Source organism: Rutilus rutilus, assembly GCF_951802725.1.
Source record: "Rutilus rutilus genome assembly, chromosome: 11".
In the NCBI taxonomy this organism is placed as follows: Eukaryota; Metazoa; Chordata; class Actinopteri; order Cypriniformes; family Leuciscidae; genus Rutilus; species Rutilus rutilus.
Genome location: NC_140216.1, coordinates 18809920 through 18816643, shown reverse-complemented (window position 1 = coordinate 18816643; position 6724 = coordinate 18809920). Strand labels below are relative to the sequence as shown.

At 36.8% G+C, this 6724-nt stretch overlaps 1 pseudogene across 1 annotated transcript; it reads right to left on the bottom strand.

Annotated features, from left to right (window-relative positions):
* Positions 1-4613: 4613 nt before the first annotated feature.
* LOC311300116 (putative inhibitor of apoptosis) lies at positions 4614-6153 on the bottom strand (annotated as a pseudogene). The gene has a single exon. The product of its transcript is annotated as a putative inhibitor of apoptosis (transcript).
* Between the last annotated feature and the right edge of the window lie 571 nt (positions 6154-6724).

The window sequence follows — 6724 nt, the reverse complement described above, 5'->3', positions numbered from 1 at the left end:
ATTTAATATAATGTCTAAGCTGTATTGCACGCGTGCACACACACGGTTCTAAAAAATGAACTAATCTCTACGTGCATCATGTCACAGCGTATGTAATGTTAGTCTGCTAACGCCTTTCCAGAGCCAAAGTTTTGTTCGTACTAAATTTATTTCAAAGCATAATCGTAAAAGTTTAAATGTGATCTTTTAAAATGAAAGACTGTTTTAGTTTGAAGTTCTTAACTTTCTTGAAAAAATCTATAAAGTTTGAATACATACGCATCTTCTATTTACCTTTTAGAAGATTACTGTAATGATTTTGTTTAACGGTGACCCTAAAGTATAATTGTTATTAAACAATGTCTGTTCAAAAACTTTAGATGGTTAAAAAACTGTACTTAGTCGTCTTAAATCTCATTTATATGAAAAGATTCAATCAGCATTTTTTCTCCATGCTGGGGTTTCAATTTTTATGGTGGGGGCTTTCCATAGCCATAATGATTTTTGTACCGTAACTGCATATTCTATCCCTTACACCTAAACACGACCATCACAGAAAACTACATTTGTACATTTTTCAAAAATGAAATAAATAAATAAAGCAAAAAAGTATGCTTAGGCGTCTTAGATCTTAGATCTTAGGTCCATACAACATGTTGTCAAAGTTTGTCACAATGTTTTGATGTTGTGTTGTTTTTAAGAAATCCGAGGACTCTGCATTGCTCTTATTTACACTAAGTTTGTATCATTTGGAAAATCACCACACAATTTCAGAGACGCGATGTGCCTCTGTGGTCCATGACGTGGCATAAGTCAAGTTGGCGAATATTTAATTTTACTCGTCTTAATTCAAAGTATAAGATGTATAAGATCATTTTTACTTGTAACTCCCAAACTATCCTTAATCAGTGTGGAAACACACAGGGTGAAACCCTTTACTGAGAATATACTATCGGTTATTTAATCAAAATATAGGTAGAAGTTTAAATCCGGTGTATAAAATCTGTCTGGTGGCCGTATGAATAGACTTTGGGGAGAGCTGATGATACTATAGCAGAAAGCATGCCCTTTGACCTCCTTGATTTTGGAGACTTTTTTGTTAAAGACCCTACAAGTTAGTTCTCCCAAAAGAATTTCTCCCATCTAGCGGTGAAATTGTATTTTGCATTTTAACGAATAGTGCTCTCTAGCGCTTCGCTTTTCAAATGCGTGTTGCAACTGCGGTAGCCGTTATGTGCCAAGAAGCTATGACAACATGTCTTCCAATAGCACATCATCGAGTTTAACTATACATGTTCTACTGTTATGCTGCGTATATAATGATTTACACAACCAAGCAATGAAAAAAGCTTGTCATTTTGACTTACCTGTCGAGAAGAAAGCAGGCAACTTCCCTTTCAAAGTCTTTCTCCTTCATTAGCTCTTTCCACCTGGGAAAAGCTATCCCGATATTTATTTACATCCCGATATTTTAAAATTTTAAAATTTTCCGGGGTAGTGACAACAAGCGCCTCTCACTGATCTCCTTGTCCACTTTAGCCGGTCTCAGGCAGCCGGCTCTGAACGAACACGCGTTGATGAAACGTGTTGAGGTAGGCTAGTGCTTTTTGTCCCTCTCTGCCATTATAGTTTTTCAAGATGGCGGAATGACATGGAAGCTTCCATGGACTTACCCGTCCCATGTAAATAAAGATAAGAAATGTTTCGCTTACAAGGATAAGTCAGATCATTGGCAGAGGTCATTTTACACCCATGAGGACATATTTATGAATAAAGACAATGATTTTAGCTGATAAAATACAATTTTTTCAACCGAGCGAATCTGCACATGAGAGGCCTTCAGAAGTCATAACTTCAGGGGTAGGTCAGTTGGCGAAAACACTGCGTGTGTAAAAATCAAAATACTGTATTACACTTTTCAAAGTTACAATAAAAAGACCTGTTGTGTTCTGACACAAGGCCATTAACTCGTTCTTTTTGCTTTATAAATGTATTTTGCTTATTTCTACAAATATCAACCTGATAAATATGGACTGAATACACGATTAAACAAGATCATTTTTAAGAAAAAAAAGAAAAAACAGTGTTTTAAAATTCAACTAAACCATGATACCAGATGATTTTTTGACAGTTTTCGGCATAGTTTCAGGCATAGTGCAATGTTCGAGAAATCTAATATCGGTGTAATCTTTGCGAGATCTCACTCACAATGCACAACTTTGTGTTGGCTGATCCAGACATAGCTTTACTAAAAGAAAATATTATGGAAGTCATTTTGAAACTGTTATGGCTTCATGTTGATTTAAAGTTTTTTGTTTGTTTGTTATTAACTAATACCTTTATCTTTTTAACTAACACTTTAACATCCAGCACAAAAGTAAAGAGATGTATGAGCTAAGGATGTTCTCTGACCCCAAATATACAGATAGGCTTGATATTCTCCTACTTAATATGTGTGTAAATATTTGTGCTTAAATCTTTGGGTGTATTTTTACACACCATAGTGATGCAAAGTTCCACATCCTATGGACTAACTTTCAAACATAATCTTATTCTTTATCTTTAAGATTCAAAAGACCAAATCACTAAAGTTTCCAAATGATGGTTTTATTACTCCACTAGATTTAGTCATCTTGTTCAGATAGCAGACGACACTGGTTCACATTTTGTATGTTGGACTGTATGTGTTTTAGGTGAAGACGTTTCTTTGAGAGCCGTCAACATTCAGTGTTTATAGAAATAAATGACGATGAAGAATTTAAGTGATAGTCTTTCTGTTTGAGAACTACATTGATACTTTGTTTAGGGCAACTTTCCCTCTATCTACGAATCACACAAAGTATGAGTAACAAAGTTACACTTAAACTATTGCACCGAGAGATGCATATTCATCAAAACTTGAAGCTGTTAAACAAAGTTCCACACTTTGGTGAAACCTGCAGATAAAATTGCACCAAAAGTAAATTCTAATTCTAATTCTTCATCATCATGAGCCATTTAAAACAAATACAGAAAAGCCACTATAGTGATCAGTTTTAGTTTTTGAATGTCTGTAATTGAACTCGTTTCTTTTTGTTTTTGTACAGTTTGCAAAAAGTATATAGTCTCAGAGCGTGGTCAAACATGTTCATATAGGAATGTATGAAAAACATGAACAAATATTGCATAAAGATAATTAAATGACGGTCCTTCTAGTATGAGAGTGTTTAAGACACTTTTAGAACATCTTTCTGCTATGTCTACGAAACATCGACGTGAAAGATGAGTATTGCTGTTTTTTCTGTTACCTATAAAACTATTACACTTCAAACTCGTCTATTACACTTATTTTGTTATTATTACACAGTTATTTTGTTTGTGTGACAAAACAACAGTTAAGCTAATGAATCACAGTTGATATGTGGTATTTTTACATGAAAGGAGGGTTGATTCATTTTTTATTCTGTCCACACCAATACTTTGAGTTTTAGGCATCTGTCTTTTAGGCTCGATCCAGAAAACAGACGTTGTGTTTTATGTCTTAATAGTTGTTCTTCTTTTTATTCAGCATAATGCCAAATGTTTTAACATATCGTCAATTGCAATGGTTAGATAAATCATCTAACTATTAAATCTAACAATCAACAGTTATGTGAAACAAGCACAGTCGCATTAGAGTCGGATTCTTGTTTATATTGAACCGCATGTTTAACAGCGCTAGTGTTCTCGGCCTCTTCAAATTTCACACAAGTCACAAAGTTTTCACCGGAGCATACCGACTCTGAAACAAGACTTTGTTTAAAAGATTTTGTTTGCATTTCATGTTTGCATGAAATTGTTTACCAAGGTTTCATTTCTAACATCACTAGCGTAACACTTATCGTATTGCCGGGTGTGATTGTAATGTTTTGTATGGTGCTTTCTTTACACTTTCCCCGGATATGTGTTTCCTACAGTTAGCTATAATGTTAGTGAACTCTAGGTCTTCTCTTTGTTCATATACGACAGTATTCGCATGAATTGGCTTGATGTGATAAAATGATGGTTTAAACCATCATCTTCACGTGAGACATTTACATTATATTATAATACCGTCCTAGTTTTTAAATAGCGCTAAAATGTATATTTTATATTTTAACCTTTATGCGGATATAGAATCCCGCACAAGGTTCTCTGTTCTCTGGTTCTATGTTTTTAAAAATACCGCGAAACAAAGACAAGGACCCTCAAAATCTATGCATACAACAAAACACATGTAGGTGTACGATGATTTATCAGAAAATTACTTTTGTTTGAAGAAAAACTTAAATCAGCTGGTGCTTGATAACTATTGAAGTTATTAAACACGGTAATGATGTGTTTAATGCGATATTGATTTTAATTTTAACTCAATGCGCTAAAGGTCTATGAACTTTAACATCATAGTTGGTAAAATTAACTTAAATCATGTGCAAAATGAAATAGATCCTAACTACTTTCTAAATGTTTGTTACAGAACTTATGGTGAACAATTCACCCGTGCATATGTTTAATCAGATTTTGTAACTGGATTGAGTGAAAATAATAAACTTCTCTCTGGCGGCATGACTTGTTGTATCATTGTTTTTATTCATCAAGTTAAATGTAAATTTGCAAATCCAAATGATAGGAAAACTTTATGATAGGAAAGTACGGACAGCGCCTTTGACCAAGCCTCTACATATGGGGCACTTGCGCAGAGAAGACGCACATTCTTTGCACACAACTAGGTGACCACAGGGGATGAAGACAATGTTCACTTCCTTATCCATGCAAACTTTGCATGTGCGCTCCTCTTGAAGTCTTCTTAACTGTTCCTCCATTGACAAGTCTGAAAGATCTTGACTCGGTGATGCAGCTTCATTTGTCTGGGCCATCAGTTTTCTTATCAGGTAGACATCATTCTTCTTGATCCAGTTGCGGAAGACCTCTGCTGCATTTCCTTTTGACAGGACTAACTCAATGAGCTGCCCTGTCTGCTGCTTGACTGTAGTGCAGTTACGAATAATGCCATACTCTTTCTGTGAGATGACGTTCTCCTCTAGAAGATGGTCCATTAAGCTCTGCACACTTTTTAGGTTCTGTGACATGGCAAGATGATGTTTCTTAAGAAAAGTAAGAAACTTACTTTCTCGCTCCTCCTCTCTCTTCTCATCTTCTGCACTTAGTAAATCAGACACCAACTCTTGAACGGTTTCGTAATTTTCTCCACTTGCGAGGATTTTGCTTTGAACGGTTTGCTTCACCACAGGATTGTTCTCTTGTTCTCTCACAAATTCTCTCGAGTTGCTGTCTCCATGAGTCAATAGCTGTTCAAATAGTCTTGGAAATCTTGCTTGAATCTGATGAACAAACTCTTGGCCCTTTTCTTGCAACAGGTATTCACATCTTGGAAACCACTTAGCATGTTCTACCCATGGATCATCACCAGACTCCCAACATCTGAGTCCACCATCACAACAAAAGCACTTCACGTCATCATTACGACCAACATAGTAAAAACCAGCCTTAGCCAATTGGTCTGGTCGAACAGTTATTCTTGAGGGCCAGTTGACAAATGTGAGCAACCTTTCTTCACACTGTTGCATTGCCGAGTTAGATCCATTGGAAAGGCCGCCACCAGATAAAGGTACATTATCTGCACGGTCACCTCGAACGAAGCGGCAGTTGGGGTAATGCCTCTGGTGCTCTGATACTGCCCGATCTCCCGGTTCCCAGTTGCTAAGCTGGCCTCCACAACTGAAGCAAGCCATTCTGTCGCCCTGGCCAAGGTAGTAGAAACCGCTTTTGGCAAGCTCGGCTGGAGTTACTGTAGCAAGAGTCCAATTCTGAAAGGTGTCAAGGCGTTCCTGTTCCCGACGCATGCCAGGATTGTGACAAGTCGGAGGTCGCTGGTGAGACATATCCTCAACTTCACGGGAGGAAATGGGACTGGAGAGGGCCAGGTTGCTGAATGCCGTGTTTAAGTAACCCACCTGCTCCTCCATTTGGCCTGAAATGGATGCCGTGGTGGTTGATGTTACGGCTGTCGCAGGGTTGGAAAGCTGTAGGATGGCTACGTTGCGAAGTGGATGAAAAGGCAGAGTGAGAGGACGACAGGAGGTTTGCGGTGGCGGGTAAAAATGTGACCACAGGGCGTGTCAGCTCAAGCCATTCTCTCTCTGCTGGACATCCCATGACTAGAGTCTAGTCGTCCATGACAGAACACATAATCTTATTACACTTATTAAATACCCTCTATGATGCAGGGACCGATGCTAAGAACAAAATCAAATTTTGTTCAACACCACAATTTCAAATTTTTTTAAATCACCACACAATTTCAGGTATTCACATCTTGGAAATGGTTGCCAGCTCGGGGATACAGTAATTCAAATGCAGAAAACAAATATTGAAATATTTAATTATTCTAAATATTATTATTATTATTTATACTATTATAATACTATTTTTATGAGCTCAGACATTTTTTTCATTCAGAAATTTTTATTTCAACATTATACTTTCGAGTATACATTGAAGTAGTGAAGAAAATGATAGATCGGCATTACGTACATAAAGTAAAACAATAACGACATTTACAGATGGTCTAACCAGAATAGAAAATCTCTGCAGGCTATCATGTCTTGCTCTAGGATGTAGTTGACCAGACTTTCAACTATTTCACCAACGTCAGTTTTTGCATTTTTTGACACCAGTGACACACAGAGATCCGTTACGAATGTACAAATAGTGAGTATTTCAATTC